Source organism: Phoca vitulina, unplaced genomic scaffold (assembly GCF_004348235.1).
Source record: "Phoca vitulina isolate PV1807 unplaced genomic scaffold, GSC_HSeal_1.0 scaffold2, whole genome shotgun sequence".
In the NCBI taxonomy this organism is placed as follows: domain Eukaryota; kingdom Metazoa; phylum Chordata; class Mammalia; order Carnivora; family Phocidae; genus Phoca; species Phoca vitulina.
This window is the reverse complement of record NW_022589705.1, coordinates 60,140,867-60,164,387: the sequence shown is the minus strand read 5'-3', so window position 1 is coordinate 60,164,387 and position 23,521 is coordinate 60,140,867. Positions and strand designations below refer to the sequence as shown.

Genomic DNA, 23,521 nt, shown 5'->3' with positions numbered 1-23,521 from the left:
ATGCTTAACCAGCTGAGCCACCTAGGCACTCCAATTCAGGCATTTCAGTTTCATTCAGTGTGGGCCATTTTTTTTCAGGTTTCTAGGAGTCACTGTAGCAGCAAGTTTATGCCAGACCCTGGGTTCTTGACACAGTGGGGATCTCCATATTCTGAAATGGTGTCCTCACCCCCAATCAAGCTTTACCTTATAAGTCTAATATTCTGACCTCCTTGACTAAGTTCCCTCAAAATCTAGCACTGTGAGTATTCCCCCTGATTCTGCTGGTATATGTTGGTGAATATTTGCAGCAGCTTTGGGCTGTTATCTCTTTTCTTCCTTATTAGGCCCAAGATATCCTTGGCAGGATTTACATTAGTTATTATCATGGCAACCAGGAGTATAGGTGGGGTGTCCCTCCTGAGGGGAGCCTTTTATTGCTTGTAGGTGAGAGGCCTCTGAAGTGTGTTCCTATACAGTGGGAAGTGCCAGTGTCATCCCTGCAGACTCTCAGGGTTTAGAGCAGTCTGGAGAATCAAAATCTTTGGGGGCAACCATTTTAGATGTCCCTCTCCCATCTATCATGCTTCCATGTCTTCCAATCCAGGACCAGACCTTGACATAACAAACCTGTCCTGGCTGAGCATTCAGTCATTTTTGAAGCATTGCAGTCTCTAACCATCCTGAGTTTGATCTTCATCTTTTGGTGCTCTCCCACTGTAAGCCATAAGGACCTCTTTTGAGCTGCCAGAGAACCCTCTGGCTTTGACACTTAGCTTCTTGCTTGCTTGCTTGCTTTCTTGCTTTCTTTCTTTCTTTCTTTTTTTAATATTTTATTTATTTATTTGACAGAGAGCACAAGCAGGGGGAGCAGCAGAGGGAGTGGGAGAAGCAGGCTCCCTGATGAGCAGGGAGCCTGATGCAGGGCTCGATCCCAGAACCCTGGGATCATGACCCTAGCCAAAGGCAGACACTCAATGGACTGAGCCACTCGGCGCCCCTGACACTTAGTTTCTAAGTATTTAATTAGCTTCTCTCTCTAAGGAGTTAGTGCAGCATAACAGCTAGCCACTTCCATTGTGCTTACATGCATTGTTCCCCTCACACATTTCAAACATCAGAATCATTATACCAGTCACAGTGTTCCTCTTTGGGAATATTCTCCCAAGAAAGTTTAGCACTTTTCTTAAGAAAGTTTTAGCATTTGGGCCACTAGCTTGTGCAAGGGACTGTCCATATTTCACATAGTACACGGGATGAAATCCTCATTGCAGTGGGATAGGAAGTGATCTAGTTTCCAAACTCAGTTTATACCTTTTGCTTTCTCAGTCCATTTCTGGTACCAACTGTGCCAATTTGAGTTCTCCTGGAAGCAGATGCTGGGACAGAGTTAGGAATACAAGAGGTATATGGGGGAGGAGGAAAACTCCTATGAAAGTAAAGGGGGAGGGAACAGAATTGGCAGGGAGGGCCTCAATGTGATTCAGATCTGACAGAGTCTCAGACCCAGTGAAGACTCTAGAGCAAAAATTCTTCATTAGAGAGTCCTGCATTTGACAGAAATGGTTGTGATGTGACCAGTTGTTGGCTGGGGCTGGCTGCCCTGGAAGAGAATGGTCTCAGCTTCTAGGGGTCTTGAAGAGACTGCAGCTGGAGGCTGTCAGCTTACTGCATGCCTAGCAGCTGAATAGCATGTTCTTTCTTGAAGGGAGATACAAGCGACATACCTCCATGACTGCCACGCATAAGTGTAAAGGAATTGTTAGGTATTATTGTTATAATTATCTTCTGATTAAATTTATCTTAGTTGCTTTTATCCTTTATAAGTAAAAACTTCTAGACGTTCTTAGTTATTTTCTCTTGGATGTTTTTGGGGAAGTTTGGGTGTTATTAGTTCTTGTTATTAGTTATTGTTCTTAGTTATTTTCTCTTGGATGTTTCTAGGGGAAGAGAGTTCCCTTAGATATTTTTAGAGTTGTTCCCTGACATTCAGGTTTTGACATAAATGTCACCTTGTCATTGGGACTTTCTCCGGCTGTTCTGTCTAAAATTATAACCCCCAATCTTTCCTTTCCTTTTTTTATTTTTCTCTTTGGCATATATCTGTTATGTCACATATTTTACATACTTATGTTGTTTATTATCCATTTCTACCCATTAGAATGTAAGCTCCAAGAAAGCCAGGATTTTACCCGTGTGCTTGCTGCTTTATTCTCAGTGTTTAGACTTGTGCTGAGAGCACAACAGTTGCTCAAATATTGGTGAAATGAATATTTATATAATATATCATATAAATGAATATTTATATCATATAAACACAAATTGTGTAGAGATTTTTATTGTAATCTTGTTTGTTGTTAGATTTGACCCAAAAGCTTGCACTTAAGAAGTCTTTCATCCTAGCTCCCTGTTCTCTTGTTCTCAATCTGATCTTGGCCTTATAGTAAGCTCAAATATATATTCATTGAATGGATTTGATGGATTTGTTAATCAGGAAAGCTCAATTTTTTTTCTGCAGAAACATATTTTTGTTTTATGATGCAACAGTTGTATACATTGAAACAGCCTAGGATTAGTTTTGATTTTTAGAGATTAAAACAAAATTCTTTTCCTCTTTTCTAATTCTTCCAAATCCTACCTCTCAATACTCATTTCAAAGCTTTTCCATGTCGTCTCAGGTTATTCTAAGCTGTAGTGATTTTTTGTTTCCTCTGAGTTTTTATAACTTATATTTGTACATCTGTTCCATTTTAAGATTGTGTAATTTTTTCTGAATTCTGACTTTATATTGTTACCTAACTTTTCATGAGTATGTCTTCCTAGTCCTCTACTACATATCAATAAGCTTTTTGAGAAAGGAAAATTATATTTCTTAGTGGTGCCCAGTGAAGTATTTAATTCATTCATTTATTTGTTCATTTAACAACAGTTACATTGACATGTTTACTCTCACAAGACTGTGCCTAAGTGCTGGAGATAGAGGAATAAGAGGGGCACCTGGATGTCTCAGTCAGTTAAGCGTCCGACTCTTGATTTCAGTTCAGGTCATGATCTCAGGGTCCTGGGATTGAGCCCCTCTGGCTCCACACTCAGCGCAGAGTCGGTTTGTCTCTCTTCCTCTGCTCCTCTCTCCGCTCTCACTCACTCTCTCAAATAAATAAATCTTAAGGAAAAAAAAAGAGGAATAAGACATCCTTGTCATCTGGGAATTAAAGGGCTGTTGGGAAAGCAGATATGTGAATAAGTAAATGCACCAGATTCACTGAGGATGATAAGTTCTATCAAGAGTTTACTGAAGAGTGTTCAGTATTGATAATTAGCAGGAGTTTTCTGTGAAGATAAAAAAGAGAGGGACATCTTAAAGGAAAGCCTGGGTGTACAAATGTGTGGAAGTATGTGGAACAACATATCATATCTGGGGGACTGCAAATAGTGTGGCATGGTAGTTTTATAGGTTGAAAAGGTTGAGGGGCAGAAGTTGGGGTGGAAGACCAAGGCACGAGGCTAGAAGAAGAAAAGCTTCATTATACTATTTAAAGGAGTTAGAATTTTTATTTTTCTTAAGTAGGGCATGAGGAACCAATGAAGAGTTTAAAATAGTAGACCAATTTGTCATATTTAAGCTTTTAGAAAATTATTTTGGTGTCAGTGTAGCAGATGGATTGGAGGAGGGCCAGAATAGAGGCAGGTATACCATTTGGGAAACTATTGAATAAATCTAAGCCAGAGATCAGAGTATGAATTAGGGTAGTAGTATCTGAGATAAAGAAGAAAGACTGGTGTGAGAGGTAATTAAGAGTTAGAATTGTTGAGGGATGTCTGGGTGGCTCAGTCAGTCGAGCCTCCGACTCTTGATTTTGGTTCAGGTCATGCATGATCTCAGGGTTGTGGAATTGAGCCCTGCCTCGGGCTTCCCACTCAGCTCAAAGTCTGCTTGTCCCTCTCCCTCTGCTCCCCCCACCCTCTCAAATAAATAAATAAATAAATAAAATCTTAAAAAAAAAAAAAAAGACTTGTTGAGATTGATTGGATGTAGTTGATGAAGAGAATGGTTCCTAGATGTCTGGCCTTGGATTATTGAATGTATGGTGAAACCTTTACTTAGGGAGTACAGGAAATATAATAGGCTTTAGGGAGAAGTAGTTAAAGTCATGAGAGTGGATGAGACCATCCAGTAAAAACAAATAAAATAAAGACAGAAGAGGTCTGAGAACGAGACTGGATAAAAATCATATTTAAGAAATACACAGGGGGAAAGCCTACAGAAGAAGACAGAAAAAGAAAAGACCGAGGAGGAAAATCAGAAAGTACCAAGTTTTGGGTTTTTTTTTCTTAAGTATTTATTTAAGTAATCTCTACACCCCACGTGGGCCTCAGACTCATAACCCAGAGATCAAGAGTCACATGCTCTTCTGACTGAGCCAGCCAGGGGCCCCAAAAGTATCAAGTTTTAAAGAAGAGAGGGAGAAGAGTTTTTAAAAGGCGTGGTCGCCTGTGCTGTTCCAGTGGATGGACTAAGATGAGGATTTGAATTGTCCATTGGGCTTGGCAATTAGAAAGTCACTGATGAAGTTGATGAGTTTCAGTGGATTGAAAATGAGAGTTGGATCTGTAATTTTTAAAAAAAATATTTATTTTAGAGAGCACGTGCATGCGAGCGTGAGCAGGGGGAGAGGGGGAGGGAGAGAGAGAATCCTCAAGCAGATACCCCTCTGAACACGGAGCCTGATAGGAGGCTTGATCCCAAGATCTTGGGATCATGACCTGAGCTGAAATCAAAAGTCAGCAGCCCAACTGACAGAGCCACCCAGGTGCCTATGGATCTGTAAATTATTTTTTTTAAAAGAAGTTGGCTGTGAAGAGAAGACAAAAAGTAGTAACTAAAGGGGAATGTAGAGTTGAAGAAGGGTTAATGTTTGTTATTAAAAGATTAAAAGATATCTCATACTGAAATGATATCTGAAGATATTTATAGACCATGAGAGGAAGAAGTTGAGAAGACAGAGGATATAGGCACTCAGTGTATATTGGCATATAGACTGATTTCAAAATTAATTAGTGTATTGGGAGATAACTTAATCTCAAGTTGACTGGGCTAATTATAAATGTTTGGGATGTATTTTTATTGTAATTTATTAAAACAGCAACACTGCCTGAGATGGTGGGCAACGTGGTGGGTGAGTGCAATGTCAAGACCCTCAACTAGGTGGAAATCAAGCCCAAGATGATTGACCACTATCTGGTGAGTTCTCCATCACCTGTAAGGCTGTGAAGCATGGCAGGCCTGGCATCAGGGCCACCCACTCCTCTCATTTCATTCCTCTCAAGTAGCCTGTTCAGCCAATAAATGCACAGACTTCTCTTAAAAAAAAAAAAAAAAGGAAAAGATGGCAACTACCAACAGAACTTTCAAAGTCAATTTTATTTATTTATTTATTTTTTAAGATTTTATTTATTTATTTGACAGAGACACAGCGAGAGAGGGAACACAAGCAGGGGGAGTGGGAGAGGGAGAACAGGCTTCCCACGGGGAGCCCAATGCAGGGCTCGATCCCAGGACCCTGGAATCATGACCTGAGCTGAAGGCAGACGCTTAATGACTGAGCCACTCAGGCTCCCCTTTAAGATATTCTAGTTAATGTGACTTACATGACTCAGTAGCAACAACAAAAAACCAGTCTAGATCAGTCAACATGAGAAGCTTAAAAGTAATGACTTAGTCAGTGGACTCATTTCTTAGATTCCATGTTTACCTCAGATACTCTTGGTTTTTCTTCCTCTCAGTTGAATTATATGTTGCTTCTCTGGGGCATCTGGCTGGCTCAGTCAGAGAGCATGTGGCTCTTGAACTCGGGGTCTTGAGTTCAAGCCCCACTTTGGGCACAGAGATTACATACATACATACATATATATATTCATACACTAACTTTATTTGTTTTAAGATTTTATTTATTTGACAGAGAGAGTGAGAGCACACAAGCGGGGGAGCAGCAGAGGGAGAGGGAGAAGCAGGCTCCCTGCTGGGCAGGGAGCCCGATGTGGAGCTCAGTCCCAGAACCCTGGGATCATGACCTGAGCCAAAGGCAGTCGCTTAACCGCCTGAGCCACCCAGGCGCCCCACAAACTAACTAACTTCAAAAAAAAAATGCTGCATCTCTGAGCACCCATCTGTCATGGGTTATATTGTATTGTTGGTCCCTCCCTGCACTGGGCTGAAAGTTTCCTATTTTCAGAGCTCTTAGCACAGCTCAGCATATATGGTAGGTGATCAGTAAATATATGCTTGAGTAGATAACATGCTTGGATGAATTCATAGACTGTACAAAAAGATAGGCTTTCCTTCTGTTCATGCATAAATTTACCAGTGCCCAATGGAAGGAATTTCCTATACCAGCAGATATAACATTCTTGGTCTGGATAAGTTTCAACAGTCTTTGAATTTATAAGCTTTATTTTTAGTATTTAGGTGTAGTCCCCACTCCCTTACTTTGAAGCATCACAATCGTGTATTTTTTGAGTTGTTTACCTTTAGCCTCCGAATTTATTTTACTGGATGTTTTGAAGATACAACTGATATAAAACGAGGTCTTCCTTACCACTTATGGGTTGTCTTTTATTGTAAGAAGATTGACCAGAAAATATGTTTGAGTTTTTGAAAATTGTGAACATACTTTCAGAATTCCTTTATCGTTAGGTGTGTTCCCTCTTCTTTTGTTATTCTTTACAATTTTGTCTTCAATACAAGCTGTCAGAGCTTTTCCTTTACAAAAATAATTTTTAAAAGGTATTTAAAGTAGGAATGGAATGGGGCTGCAGATGGGACATCATGGTGTTTTATAAGCTCATATAACTGTCAGGTAATTTGATACAGCTGGCAATTTAAATTAGGTTATTTCATGGTTCTATTTGTCCTTTTGGTGTTTCTTTAATGACAAGTGTGGAGGTCTCCCTAGCATGGTGTTCTTAGTATTGTTTGCTTAGGGTATGTTGGAGAAAGCATTACTGTGCTCAAATATTATTTGTAGTATTTTAAAAATAACATTAAACAGGTCAACATGACATTTTTGTGACTTGCTGCTTAGAAAGCTTTAAGGAAAATAATTTTAAGAGTCAGCCTTTCCTTTTTGTTTTTGTTTTTGTTTTGTCTCGTACAAAAACAGATTCTTTACTGCCCAGGAAGATTATCACTGATAATGATCCTTTAGATTTGAAGAGCTACTAATGTTCAGTATAAAAGAATTGATATAAAAAGCTTTGCAAATCCAATGACATACTACTTTTTGTTGTTTGGAAGTAGAACCTTTAGGTCTGTTTCCCCAGTATAGCACTATGCGCCACCTCCATCCCACCCAGGTTTATGTTCTTTAGACGTGTTTGATATTTTAATCATCTCCTTGACCAGTTTTTTTCATTTGGGGGAGGTAATAATTGTACCTTACAGAGTGCTTTTTCTTTTGATTTTCATAGCCATAAAATTAAGGATTAGGGCGGATATTTTTTTTTTTTTTTTTTTTTTTTTTATTTAAAGATTTTTTTTTTTTATTTGAGAGAGAGAGTGAGAGAGAGGGAGAGCACAAGAGGGGGGAGTGGGAGAGGGAGAAGCAGACTCCCTGCCGAGCAGGGAGCCCGATGCGGGACTCGATCCTGGGACTCCAGGATCATGACCTGAGCCGAAGGCAGTCGCTTAACCAACTGAGCCACCCAGGCGCCCCTAGGGCGGATATTTTTATTCTCAGTTTAGTGGAGGAAAATAGGTAAAAAGAAATTAAGCAGGGATGCCTATGTGGCTCAGTCAGTTAAGCATCTGCCTTTGGCTCAGGTCATGATCCCAGGGTTCTTGGATCGAGCCCCGCATCGGGCTTCCTGCCCAACGGGGAGCCTGCTTCTCCCTCTGCCTGCCAATCCTGCTTGTGTGTGTGTGTGTGTGTGTGTGTGTGTGTGTGTGCGCGCGCTCCCCCCACCCCCCTCTCTGACAAGTAAATAAATAAAATCTTTTTTTTTTTTTAAGGATTTTATTTTTCATTTGACAAAGAGAGAGAGAGACAGTGAAAGAGGGAACACAAGCAGGGGAGTGGGAGAGGGAGAAGCAGGCTTCCCGCGGAGCAGGGAGCCTGATGCGGGGCTCAATCCCAGGACCCTGGGATCATGACCTGAGCTGAAGGCAGACGCTTAATGACTGAGCCACCCAGACGCCCCAAATAAATAAAATCTTAAAAAAAAAATTAAGCAACTTTTGTGCGGTCCCACCATGCTAAAAGATGGTAAATTAACATGGAAAGCTAATTTTGACAAAATTATCAATGCTTAATGAAGGTACTTTTTATGAAACTACAAGCTTGGGAAATGTTCAGGAATGTCTAAAATTCTGTTGCTTAGCTCTGTTGGGCAATTATAGGGTATTAGTCCCTGATTAACAAACGAAACAAGTAAAAAATGCTATTTATTGAGTTGGAAGTTTTAATAGAGTTTTGCTAAACACTTTAAAATCCTTTGTTAAAAATAACTGCTGAAGAAACTAAGCAATTTTATCATAGTTGGCATTTGATGAATGTTTTGAAGAATGTGATTTCATTGAAAAATAATAGTTTTGTAGCCCTTAAAGTGAATTTGTTGTGAGAGGTCTGGTTGCTAATTTTTCTGTTTTATAATTAAAGATTCATTATGGTGGTTTTTATAAGGTAGATTAATGGACATGGTCAAGCATGCATGTTAAGTTCAGGCAGATTAGAAATAATAGTTTTTTCTAGTTTTAATTAATTAAAAATAGCTTTATTGGCATATAATGCACATATTATAAAATTCACCTGCTTAAAATTATAATTCAGTGATGTTTAGTACATTCACAGAGTTATACAATTATCACCACTATCTAATTTTAGAACAATTTCATCATCTCAAATAGAACACCCATTCCCATTAGTAGCCACTCCCTGTTTCCCATCATCATCTTTCCTCAGCCCCTGGCAACCACTAATCTATTTTCTGTCTCTATGGAATTGTCTATTCTGGACATTTCATATAAATGACATCTGGCTTCTTTGACTTAGCAAAATAATTTCAAGGTTCATCCATATTGTAACGTATATCAGTACTTCATTTCTTTTTATTACTGAGTAGTAGTCATTGTGTATACCACATTTTATTTATCCATTCATCAGTTAATGGATATTTGGGTTGTTTCCACTTTTTGGTTATTATAAATAATGCTGCTTTGAACATACGTGTACAAATTTTTGTGTAGACGTAATCTCTTGGGTATTTACCTAGGAGTGAAATTGCTTGGTCATATGGTATCTCTCTCTATTCACCTTTTTTGAGGAGCTACCAAACTGTTTTGCAAAGAGGCTGTGGCATTTTACCTTCCCATCAGCAATGTGTGAGGATTCCAGTTTTTTCTACATCCTCACCATCACTTGATATTGTTTATCTTTTTGATTCTAATCACCCTAGTGGTTGTGAAGTGATATCTTATCAGGGTGTTGATTTGCATTTCCCTGATTTTAATCATGTTGAGCATCTTTTCATGTGCTTATTGACTGCTTGCATATTTACTTTGGAGAAATGTCTTTTCAATCCTTTGCCCATTTTTAAATTAGGTTATTTGTTTTAATTATTTTAATTCCAGTGTAGTTAACATTTAAAAAATTATTTTATTGATGCTCTATTTGTCAAATATGTCTATTGAGATCATGTCATTTTGTTATTTCACTAATATAGTATATTACATGGATTAGTCTTCATATGTTAAACCAACCTTGCAGGTATAGAATAAATCTCACTTATTCATGGTATATAATCCTTTTTATATGTTGCTGGATTTGGTTTGCTAGTATTTTGTGGAGTTGTTTTCATGTATGTTCGTAAAGGATATTGGTCTGTAGTTTTTTTTAGGATGTCTTTGATTTGGTATCAGTAATATTGGCTTCATAGAATGAATGGGGAAGTATTCTGTTTTTTGTTTGTTTTTGTGGAAGATTGGCATTAATTTGCTTGAAACCACCTAGATTTGGATAGGAAATTTAAAAATTATTAATTCAATCTCTTTACTTATTTATAGGTCTGTTCATAGTTTCCATGTCTTTTTGAGTCAGTTTTGGTAGTTTATTTCTAAGAATTTGTACATTTCATCTAGCTTGTCTAATTTGTTGGTGTGCAATTGTTCATAATATTATAATTTTTTATTTCTGTAAGGTCATATTTCTGTAAGGTCACCCCTTAGTAATGTACCCACTTACATTTCTGATTTTAGTAATTTGAGTCCTCTTTTCTTGGTCAGTCTAGCTAAAGGTTTGTCCATTTTTGTGATCTTTTCAAAGAACCACCTTTTGGTTTTATTTATTTTTCTCTAATTTATTTTCATTTTAATCTTCATTCTTCCTTTCTTTCTCCTTGCTTTGGGTTTAGTTTGCTCCTTTTTTTCCTTTTTGGTTTCTTAAGGTGGAAAGTTAGGTTATTATTTAAAATTTTGCTTTTAAAATTTTTTTTGGTATGTTGTGCTTGCTTTTTTTTTTTTTTTTTTTTAAGATTTTGTTTTAACTAATCTCTGCTCCCAGTGTGGGGCTCAAACTTAACTCTGAGATCAAGAGTCACATGCTCCACCGACTGAGCCAGTCAGGCACCCCAGTTATGCTTGCATTCTTATTTGTTAAAAGTATTTTCTAATTTTTCTTGTGATTTGTTACTTGGTTATTTAGTGTGTTGTCTAATTTGTACGTTTTTGAATTCAAATTTCCTTTTGTTAGTGATTTCTAATTTCATTCCATTGTATGATTTCAATCCTTTTAAATGTATTGAAGATTGTTTTATGGCTTAACATGGTCTCTCCTGATCCATGTGCACCTGAGAAGGATGTGCATCCCGCTGTTGTTGGATGGAGTGTTTTGTAGATATCTGTTAGGTCTGGATGACCTACAGTGTTGTTTACATTTTCTCTTTTCTTGCTAATCTTCTCCTCAGTTGTTTTATTCATTATTGAAAGTGGAGTATTGAAACCTACAATTATTATTGTTGAATTTTCTATTTCTTAATTTCTGTCAGTTTATGCTTTATGTATTTTAGGGCTCTGTTGTTACATACTTTAGGTTTATTTTATTTTTTTAAAGATTTTATTTTTTTAACTAATCTCTACACCCAATGTGGGGCTTAAACTTAAAACTCCAAGATCAAGAATCCCATGCTCTACTGACTGAGCCAGCCAGGCAGCCCTACATACTTTAGCTTTAACTCTGATGCATAATATGGATTAGATTCTGTGTGTGTGAACACTGTTGATAACTAAATAAAACATTGTGCCTTATATGCTGTGACCAATAAGTGGAATTTGTTTTGATATAGCTTTGATGCTTAAATTATTTTGACTAATAATAAATTGTTACATCTAGATTATATAGAGAAGCACTTGTCTCTGAGAAGACTCAACTTCACTGGGGCAGTGGTTCATTATAAGGTTTTATGTGCTTGTGAGTCATAGTGTACTGTAACTGTTTAAACATGGCTGAGGTAAAGTATTTAATGACTTTACCAGTATACTAATTTTTATTGAGATTAAAGGGCAGTTGGTAGTGTAATGTTCCTTGACCTAGAATAATTTGAGTCAGTACCCATTATTACTAAACTATTAACAGTATCTACCTTTTATATAACCAAACTCTAAATCATATCTGGCTTAGGAAGAAGCAAATAGAAAAGTATCCATTATGTTATATTCTATGGATACTTTTTTTTTTTTTTTTAAGATTTTATTTTTAAGTAATATCTACGCCCAGTGTAGGACTCAAACTCGCAACCCTGAGATCAGGAGTCACATGCTCCACTCACAGCCAGCCGGGTGCCCTGATAGTATTTCTTTTTAATTCTCCTAACAATCTTTTGACGTGGATGGTGGTGCTCTCACTTTACAAATGAGCAAACTGAAACTCAGAGATTTATTAATTTGACTAAGGTCACTGGTGAGTGTTTTTGTTTGTTTTTTGTTTTTTTTCATTTTCTTTCATTCTTTTAGTTTTTCTATAAATATGCCAGGCTTTGGAGATGCAGCCATGACCCAGACAGATGTGCTCTTTGCTTTCATGAAGTGACTTGTCGCAAGGTGGAATCCTTTTGTTGAGTTTTTGAGTCGTATTTCCTACCCTAATGACGCATATTTATAGAAGACTTTATAAAACATTTCTTCATTGTTATCTAATTTTGTAATTCTTGTTTGGCAGTTTTGTGACATAGGTGCATTAGATATTATTGATGATATCTTCATTTGGAAACTGAGGGAAACTGAGACCTGGGGATATTAAGGTCATGTAGTTAGTAAATGGCTGAGCTAGTATTCAAACCCAGGTCATCGAGCTGTAAGGATCCTGCAGTTCTTCCATTATATCACATTGTTTCATTATTTCATATGAAACTACAAGCTTACATCACCAAGAATGGTAATCTGGAAAGTAACCAATCTAGTAAAATTTAGCCAAACAGAGCGCTACCAGGCAGAGTATGTGGGAGAATCAGGAGACCCAAAGAGCTGTGTCTAGTGTTCTGAAGTGGACTTATTCTTAAATAATGCAGGGAAAACAATGCTTTGGAGAGATACTAAGACATGAGAAAAACTGCACAGATGTCGTCAAGCAGCGCCTAGATGGGCTCAGGGCACAATAACTTGCCTGGGGCATTTTTTTTACCCTAGAACAGACTTGAAACGAATAGTGAATTTAATACAAGGAGACTCAGACAACACCAGGGAACACAAGCAGGGGGAGTGGGAGAGGGAGAAGCAGGCCGCCTGCCAAGCAGGGAGCCTGATGCGGGGCTCAATCCCAGGACCCTGGGACCATGACCCAAGCCGAAGGCAGACGCTTAACGACTGAGCCACCCAGGCGCCCCCATGGCAGCATTCTTGGTAATTGTGGAAAAACAGGGGAAAGTGTAAGTGTTCTTAGTGCTATAAATAACTAATAAACTGTATTTAACTAATAAACATATTAGTTTATTATTAATATTATATAACTATATAATATATATTATATATTTTACGTATAATAAACAGTTTATTATTATACATAATAAGCATATTAGTTATATATAGTTATAAATTCAAATAACTAAATTATGATATGGGTATATTTTAGAATTCTGTTATGCACAGTTGAAATAAATGAAGTAGTGGATCTGGAAAGATATTTAGGATATATCACTGAATGAGAAAAGCAAGTTACAGAACTTTTCCTACCAAAATAGATTCTAGATGATGAAAGAGTAAAACAAGCAAAAATAACCATAGAAATAGAGAAAACATGGGTGAATATTTTTTTATATTGGAATGAGGAAGGTTTTTCTAAGCATCATGTGAAATGTAGAATCCATAAAGAAGATTGATGAATTTGACTGCACAAAAATGGAAGATTTCCATGTAGTAAAAAACAACAAACCTTAAACTGGGATGAAGATTCTAAACATGATACATATAAAGCATTTATAGGCAATTTGTAGAAAGGCCAATAAACATAAAAGATATAAATAGATGTTCAACTTCTCATAATTAAAAATAGAAATTAGAAAATCATATTCCACTTCCTCCTTGGAGGATTTGCAAAGATAATAGTAATGACAAGAGTGTATAGAAAAAATTTTATATACTCTTGGAGGAAATATAAAAAAACACAGCATGTTTGGTGAAAGTTTTGGCAATATTTATTACAATTTAAAATGTATACTACCTTTGTCTTAAATGCCACTTTTAGGGATTTATCGTATATTAAAGTGTAAAGACACATGTATAAAGATTCATTATAGTGTGTATAGATATTAAAATATGGAAACAATCTAGATACGGATAGGGATGAGAGTTAAATTGTAATACATCCATATAATGAAATGCTCTTTAGCTATTTAAAGAGACTGTGGCAAATTTAGATGTACATGCATGCCTCATTTCACACTGTTCTGTGTAGTGGTAACTGATTATAATCCTATGTTAAATAACATGTATGAATATAACAGACATGTATATATATTTTAAAAACACCTTATAGCAACCTGTTGATCTATATCTCTTTTCCTGCTCTGCTCTGAGGACTGTAACTCTAGTGGGAACATTCATAAATTCAGACATACTGTAATCTAGTGTTTATATGTTATTAAAACTAGAGTTTCTTTTTATTTTAGCAGAACAGTGAGGAGAACTTCTGGCTCATGGAAACATTTCTACATTGCATTTACTTCTGAATGGTAAAGAGGAGAAGTGAAGGAGGAATGTAGTTTCCAAATATATACATACTCGGTTAAGAGTCTGGGATATGAAACCATATTGCCTAAGTTCTAATCCTGGCGCTGCCACTCTGTGTGACTTTGTGCAAGTTACTGAACTTCTTTTTGCCTCCATTTCCTCATTATTCATTCAACAAATATTTGAGTGCTTACCATATGCCAGACACTGTTTGGATGCCAATGATACAACAAGGAGGATTAAGACAAAATCTGTGCCTTCTTGTAGTATATGTACATTCTGGAGGGCTTAATTCCATTCCTACTATTTAGAGTTTTTAAGAGGATTAAGGGGTTAATACCTATAAAGCACTTACAGCAGCAGGGTCTGATACATAGTAAGTGGACAATAAATAATATTATTATTTTTCCCCTCTCCAAAAAATGGACACAGAGTGTTGATGATTAACTATTTTATGGAAGTTTTTGTTAAATTCAACATTAAAGGATATACAAAATAATCTATTTCACTATAATAGTTCTTTTTTTTTTTTTTTTTAAGATTTTATTTATTTATTTGACAGAGACACAGCCAGAGAGGGAACACAAGCAGGGGGAGTGGGAGAAGCAGGCTTCGCGCTGAGCAGGGAGCCGGATGCAGGGCTTGATCCCAGAACCCTGGGATCATGACCTGAGCCGAAGGCAGACGCTTAACGACTTGAGCCACCCAGGTGCCCCTCACTATATTCTTACCTTTGTTCACATTCTGAGTGCTCTTATACATTCTCAGTCATTGAGCAGATTGTATTATACACTACTGGCCAGGGAACCTTACCATATCATTTGTAAAAGCTCTCATCTAGTGAATGTTCTCTCCCTGTTTTGAGTATCCTAGATGTTGAAATGCAAAATTTACAGTGGTTCTTTTAAGGAGTCTTGGTTGAAGTGATAGAGAAATCAAGAGGGTAGAGATCAACAAATTATAAGGATTGGTAAATAGAAGATCATCATAAACATCAATGAAGCCTGGGAGGATTGACCAATGACAGCATGGTGTTTAACAGGAGAAATTGTTGTAGTTGTGTTTATTAGTGAATTTATAATATATCAGCATGTATTTATAGAAAAATATTTATTTACTGCTTGCTAAGTGCTGTCAATATTTTGGTGAAGAAGATAATCATGTAACCTGTCCTCATACCAGCTGATATTTTACAGTGTTACAAAAATAAGTATAGAGTTATAAGAGAGCTATGCATAAAACCTATGCTGAGGGGTCAAAGGAGCTCTTCCTTAAGGAATTAACATATACTCTCAGACCTGAAAGTTGAGTGAGTTTGTATTAGCCAGGAGGATAGAGGTAGAAGAAAAGAGTCAGAAACAACAAACCAAGGATGGGAAGAGCATGGATAAAAGGACCAGAGGTGGAAACAACATTGATACTCTTGAGGAAGAGGAAGATGTCAGTGTGGATGGAGAGAAGTAAGTAGGAGGGAAAATGGCAAAAGAATGAGCTGAAGAGTTAGGCAGGATTAAATTATGCAGGACCTTATAAAGTCATAGTTGGTTTCAATATTATTTTAATATATTATTTTAAGTACAATGGAAATCAATGGAAGAGTTTCAAGATGAGGAATCATTTGATTAAATCTTTTTTAAATTGTGTGATTGCCATATACTAGTTTCAGATGTATAACATAATGATTTGATATTTGTACATATTGTGAAATGATCACAGTAAGTATAGTTAACATCTGTTGACATACATAGATAGTAAACATGATTTTTTGTATGATGAGAACTTTTAAGATCTACTCTCAACAAGTTTCAAATGTGCCGTACAGTGTTATTAACAATAATCACCATGCTGTACACATATTACATCCCCATGACTTATTTTATAACTAGAATTGTACTTTTTGACTCCCTTCACCCATTTCATCCATCCCCCTCCCCCTGCCTCTGGCAACTACCAGTCCGTTCTCTGTATCTACAAGCTAGGATTATTCTTTTGTTTTTAAATTCTGCATATAAGTGAGATCATGTGGTTGTCTTTCTCTGTCTTACTTCACTTACTATAATGTCCTCAGGGTCCATCCATGTTGTCACAGATGGCAAGATTTCATTCTTTTTTATGGTTGAATAGTATTCCACTGTAAATACATACCACATCTTTATCCATTCAGCCATTGATGGACACTTTGTTTCCATGTCGTAGCTATTTTAAATAATGCTGTGATGAGCATGGGGTGCAGATACCTTTTTAAATTGGGATTTTTCATTTTCTTCAGATAAATACCCAAAGTGGAATTGCTAGATCATATAGCAATTCTGTTTTTTTTATTGAGGCATAATTGACATACATTATATTAGTTTCAGGTTTACAACATAATGTTTCGATATTTGTATATACTGGGAAATGATCACCACAGTAAGTCTAGCTAACATCTGTTACCATATGTAGTTACAGAATTTTTTTCTTGTGATCAGAACTTTTTTTTTTTAATTTTAAGATTTATTTATTTTAGAAAGAGCAAGCTCCAGTGCTCGCACAAGTGGGGGTAGGGGTAGAGGGAGAGAAACTCAGGCAGGCTCCATGCTGAGCCTGGAGCCCGATGCAGGGCTTGAGCCACCCAGGCACCCCCATACCAATTTTCTTTATTCACCCATTGATGGTCACTTAGGTTGTTCCTGGTATTTTTAAGTTTTTCTTTTCTTTCTTTTTTTTTTACAAAGTGGGGAGGTGGGCAGAGAGGGAGAGAGACTTAAACAGGCTCCGTGCTGGGCTTGATCTCACAACCCTGAAATCATGACCTGAGCTAAAAGAATCAGCTGCTTAACTGACTGAGCCACCCAGGCACCACCCTCCCCCTCTCTTTTTTTTAAGGATTTTATTTACTTATTTGAGAGAGAGAGAGTGAGTGAGCAAGAGAGAGCACAAGCAAGGGGAGGAAGAAGGGGGAAGCAGGCTCCCCGCCAAGCAGGGAGCCCAATGCAGGACGCGATCCCAGGACCCTGGCATCATGATCTGAGCTGAAGGTAGATGCTTAATCAACTGAGGCACCCCCATTAAGTGCTGTCTTTAATGCCCATCACCCAGTTACCCCTTTCCCCCACCCACCTCCCCTCCAGCAACCCTGTTTGTTTCCTAGAGTTCAGCATCTCTTATGGTTTTCCTTCCTCTCTATTTTCATCTTATTTTTCTTTTCTTTCCCTTCCCCTATGTTCATCTGCTTTCTTTCTTAAATTCCACATGAGTGAAATCATATGGTAGTTGTCTTCCTTGGACTGACTGACTTTGCTTAGCATAATACACTCTAAGTCCACCCACATCATTGCAAATGGTAAGATTTCATTCTTTTTAATGGCTGAGTAATATTCCATTCCATATATATGTATATACATATATATGGTGTATATGTGTGTATATATATGTATATATACACCACATTTTTTTTTAAGATTTTATTTATTTATTAGAATGAGAGAGAGAGAGCGTGCACAAGAGGGGGGAGCAGGAGAGGGAGAAGCAGGCTTCCCGCTGAGTGGGGAGCCCGATGCAGGACTCGATCCCGGGACTCCAGGATCATGACCTGAGCCGAAGGCAGTCACTTAACCAACTGAGCCACCCAGGCGCCCTATACAACATCTTCTTTATCTGTTTACATGTCGAATGACATCTGGGCTCTTTCCATAGTTTGGCTATTGTAGACATTACTGCTATAAGCATTGGGGTGCAGGTGCCCCTTGAATCACTATGTTTCTATCCTTTGGATAAATACCTAGTAGTGCAATTGCTGGCTTGTAGGGTAGCTCTATTTTTTACTTTTTGAGGAACCTCCATACTGTTTTCCAGAGTGGCTGTACCAGTTTGCATTCCCACCAATAGTGTAAGAGGGTCCCCCTTTCTCCGCATCCTCACCAACATCTGTTGTTTCCTGAGTTGTTAATTTTAGCCATTCTGAGTGGTGTGAGTTGGTATCTCATTGTGGTTTTGATTTGTATTTCCCTGATGCTGAGTGATGTTGAGAGCATTTTTTCATGTGTCTTTTGGCCATTTATGTGTCTTCTTTGAAGAAACGTCTGTTCATGTCTTCTGTCCATTTCTTGATTGGATTTTTTGTTTTTTGGGTGTTGAGTTAGATAGGTTCTTTATAGATTTTGGATACTAGCCCTTTATCTGATAAGACATTTGCAAATATCTTCTCCCATTCTGTGGGTTACCTTTTAGTTTTGTTGACTGTTTCCTTTTCTGTGCAGAAGCTTTTTATCTTGATGAAGTCCCAATAGTTCATTTTTGCTTTTGTTTTACTTTTTGTTTTGCTTTTCATTTTGCTTTGGAGATGTGTCTAGCAAGAAGTTGCTGCATCCAAGGTCAAAGAGGTCAGCACTTGCTATTTCTCATCTTTTTGATAATAGCCATTCTAACAGGTGTGAGATGATATCTCATTGTGGTTTTGATTTGCACTTCCCTGATGATTAGTGGGGTTGAGCACCTTTTCATGTACCTGTTGGCCATGTGTATATCTTCTTTGGAAAAATGTTCAGATTTTCTGCCCATTTTATAATTAGATTCTTTGGGGGTTTTTATTGCTATTGAGTTGTATGAGTTCTGAATATGTTTTGGATATTAACCCCTTTTGGATATATGATTTGCAAATATTTTCTCCCATTCAGTGGGCTGCTTTTCATTTCATGGATGGTTTTCTTTGCAGTGCAGAAGCTTTTTAGTTTGATATAGTCCCACTTGTTTATTTTTGCCTTTCTTGCCTTTGCTTTTGGAGTCAAATTTAAAAAATCATTTCCAAGACCAATGTCAAGGAGCTTATTACAACCTGTGTAGGAGTTTTATGGTTTCAGGTCTTATGTCCAAGTCTTTAATCCATGTTGAGTTGATCTTTGTATATGGTGTAAGGTAGGTGTCTGGTTTCATTCTTTTGCATGTGGCTGCCTTTCCCAACACCAGTTACTGAAGAGACTGTCCTTTCTCCAATGTATATCCATGGCTCCTTTGTTGTAATTTAGTTGACTAAATATGTGTGGGTTTATTTTTGGCTTCTCTGTTTTAGATCAATGTGTCTATTTCCATGCAGGTACCATACTGTTTTGATTACTATAGGTTTGTAATATAGTTTCAGATCTGGGAGTGTGATTCCTCCAGCTTTGTTGTTCTTTCTTAAGAGTGCTTTAGCTATTTGGGGTCTTTTGTGGTTCTGTACAAATTTTAAGATTCTTTGTTCTAGTTCTGTGAAAAATGTCATTGGAATTTTGATTGAGATTGCATTGAATCTGTAGATTGCTTTGGGTGATATGGACATTTTAGCAATATTCTTCCAACCGTTGAGCACAGAACGTGTTTGTATTTATTTGTGTTGTCTTCAGTTTCTTTCATTTGTGTCGTATAGTTTTCAGAGTACGGATCTTTCATCTCCTTGGCTAAGTTTATTCTTAGGTATTTTATTTTTGATGCAATTGTAAATGGGATTGTTTAATTTCTTTTTTTGATAGGTTGTTATTAGTATATATAAATGCAACCAATTTTTTTATGTTAATTTTGTATCCTGTGATACAGAATTCAATTATTTACCGAGTACATTTATTAGTTCTAATAGTTTTTTGGTGGAGTCTTTATTTTTTAAGTTTTATTTATTTATTTTTAAAGATTTATTTATTCAGGGGCGCCTGGGTGGCTCAGTTGGTTAAGCAACTGCCTTCGGCTCAGGTCATGATCTCAGGGTCCTGGGATCGAGCCCAGCATTGGGCTCCCTGCTCGGCGGGAAGCCTGCTTCTCCCTTTCCCACTCCCCCTGCTGGTGTTCCCTCTCTCGCTGTCTCTCTCTATGTCAAATAAATAAATAAAAAATCTTTAAAAAAAAAAAAATTTATTTATTCATTTGAGGGAGAGAGTGGAAAAGCGCGCATGTGTGAGCAGGGCAAGTGGGAGAGGGAGAGAAAGAGAATCTCAAGCAGACTCCCCGATGAGCGTGGACCCTGATGGGGCACCTGACCCCACAATCCTGAGATCGTGACCTGAGCTGAAATCAAGAGTCAGATGCTCAACTGACTGAGCCACCCAGGCACCCCATTTTTTGGTGGAGTCTTTAGGGTGTTCTATATATAGTGTACTGTCATCTGCAAATAGTGACAGTTTTACTTTTTTCTTTCCAATTTGGATACCTTTTATTTCTTGATTAATTTCTTTGGCTAGGACTATAAAAGTGTTGAGAGTGGGCATCTTTGTCTTGTTCTTGATCTTAGAGGAAAAGCTAAAAACTTTTAGCTTTGATGTTGAACATGTTAACTGTGGGTTTGTCGTATATGGCCCTTGTTACGTTAAGGTATGTTCCTTCTATATGCACTGTGTTGAGAGTTTTTGTCATAAGTGGATGTTGTTAATGTGGTATTTCACATATTTTGTCTAATATGAGTATTGCTACTCCAGTTTCTTTTTGTTTCCATTTGCATGGCATATCTTTTTCCATCCCTTTACTTTCACTGTGTGTATCTTTTTTTTCTTTTTTAAGATTTTTATTTATTTGAGAGAGAGAGTGAGCGAGAGCACAAGCAGGGGGAGCAGCAGAGGGAGAGAGAGAAAGACTCCCCACTGAGCAGGGACCCCGATGTGGGGCTCGATCTTAGGACCCTGAGATCATGACCTGAGCCGAAGGCAGCTACTTAACTGACTGAGCCACCCAGGCACCCCTCACTGTGTGTGTCTTTATATCTGAAGTGAGTTTCTTGTAGGCAGCATAGTGGAGCTTCTTTTTTAATCCACTCAGTCACCCTATGCCTTTTTAAAAAAAAAAGATGTATTTATTTTATTTTTAGAGAGAGAGTGGGGGGAGGGGCAGAGGGAAGGAGAGAGAGACAGAGAGAGAGATCCCAAGCAGACTCCCTGCTGAGTGCGGAGCTGGAGGCTTGATCTTACAATCCCGAGATCGTGACCTGAGCTGAAATCAAGAGTCGGATGCTTAACTGACTGAGCCATGCAGGTGACCCCACCCTATGTCTTTTGATTGGAGAATTTAGTCCATTTACATTTGTAGTAATTATTGATAGGTATGTACTTATTGCTATTTTGTTCATTGTTTTCTGGTTGTTTTGTAGTTCTTCTCTGTTCCTTTCTTATTCTCTAGGTCTCTTCCCTTGTGGTTTGATGCTTTTCTTTAGTGTTATGTTGGTGTTCCTTTCTATTTTTTTTTTCTTTTTTGTATCTCTTGCAGGTTTTTATTTTGTGGTTCCCATAAAATTCATATGTATCTACGTAAACATATAGCAGTCTATTTTAAGCTGATAGTTGCTGAAGTTTGAATGCATTCTAAAAGCACTACATTTTTACTCCTCTCTCATTTTGTGATTTTGTTGTCGTATTTGGTGGAGTCTTTATTTTTTTAGTTTGCAGCTAAGTAAGCTTTTTAGTTTGCATATCCCTTAACTACTTATTGTAGTTATAATTGATTTTGCTGTTTTGTCCTTTAATCTTCAAGCTAGCTTTTTATTTAAAAAATTTTGTTTTTTAAAGTAAGCTCTATGGGGGCACGTGGGTGGCTCATTTGGTTAAGCGTCTGCCTTCAGCTCAGGTCATGATCCCAGGGTCCTGGGTTTGAGCCCCATGTCAGGCTCCCTGCTCAGCAGGGAGTCTGCTTCTCCCTCTTCCTGCTGCTCTACCTGCTTGTGCTCTGTCTCTTTCTGTGACATAAATGAATGAATGAATGAATGAATGAATAAATAAAATAAATCAATCTTAAAAAATAAAGTAAGCTGTGTGCCCAACTGGGGCTTGACTCACAACCCTGAGATCAACAGTTGCATGCTTTACCAACTGAGCCAGCCAGAAACCCCCATACTAGCTTTTTAAGTGGCTGATTCATTGCCTTTACTTTTTATTTGCTTTTACCAGTGAGATTTCTTTCATAAATTTTCTTATTTCTAGTTATGGCCTTTTCTTTTTTGCTGATATAAGATCATTTCACATTTCTTTTTCTTTTCTTTTTTTTTTTTAAAGATTTTATTTACTGGGGCACCTGGGTGGCTTAGTTGGTTAAGCGGCTGCCTTTGGCTTAGGTCATGATCTTGGGGTCCTGGGATCGAGCCCTGCATCAGGCTCCCTGCTCAGCAGGAAGTCTGCTTCTCCCTCTCCCTCTACCCCTTCCCCCCTACTCATGCTTGCTTGCTCTCTCTCAAATAAATAAATAAATAAAAATCTTTTTCTTTTTTTAAAGATTTTATCCATTTATTTATTTGAGAGAGAGAGTGAAAGCACAAGCAGGGGGGGAGTAGCGGAAGGAGAGGGAGAGGTAGGCTCTCTGCTGAGCAGGGAGCCCACTGCAGGGCTCGATCCCAGGAACCCTGGGATCATGATGTGAGCGGAAGGCAGACACCCAACCGACTGAGCCACCCAGGAGCCCATAAATAAAATCTTAAAAAAAAAAGACCTATTTATTTGGGAGAAAGAGTGGTGGGAGGGGCTGATGTGGAGGGAGAGAGCCCTCACAGGCCAATCCCCCAACCCTGAGATCATGACCCTAGCTGAAAACAAGAGTCAGATGCCCAACTGAGCCACTCAGGTGCCCCCATTTCACATTTCTTGTATGTGATTTAGTGGTGATTATCTCCTTCAGTTTTTGCTTGTCGGGGAAACTCTCTCTCTCCTTCAATTCTGAGTGATCATCTTGCTGAGTAGAGTATTCTTGGTTGTAAATTTACTGGGAGGTTTTTGATTTGTGATTCAGTCTCCTTACTAGTAATTAGCTTATTCTATTTCTTCATGATTCAGTTTTAGAAGGTTGTATGTTTCTAGAAATTTATCCCATTTTTTCTAGGTTGTCCAATTTGTTGGTATATAATTGTTCTTAGTAGTCTCTTATGATCATTAGTATTTTGTGGTATCAGTTCTCTTTCTTCTCTTTCATATTTGATTTTATTTATTTGAGCCCCCCCCCCTTTTTTTTTAAGATTTTATTTATTTATTTGACAGAGAGAGACACAGTGAGAGAGGGAACACAAGCAGGGGGAGTGAGAGAGGGAGAGGCAGGCTTCCCATGGAGCAGGGAGCCTGATGCGGGGTTCAGTCCCAGGACCCTGGGATCATGACCTGAGCTGAAGGCAGGCACTTAACAACTGAGCCACCCAGGCGCACTCTTTTTTTTTCTTGGTTAGTCTAGCTAAAGGTTTGTCTATCTTGTTTATCTCTTCAAAGGACCAGCTTTAATTTCATTGATCTTTTTAATTTATTTTTTTAGTCTCCATTTATTTCTGTTACGATCTTTGTTATTTCATTCATTCTACAAACATTGGGCTTCATTTTTCTTCTTTTTCTACTTCCTTGAGGTGTAAAGTTAGATTGTTTGACA

General features: G+C 37.7%; 1 protein-coding gene across 2 annotated transcripts in view; it reads left to right on the top strand.

Annotated features, from left to right (window-relative positions):
* Positions 1-23,521, top strand: part of ZFYVE9 (zinc finger FYVE-type containing 9) — a 179,794-nt gene that overhangs the window by 16,996 nt on the left and 139,277 nt on the right. The gene's annotated exons all lie outside the window — the stretch shown is intronic.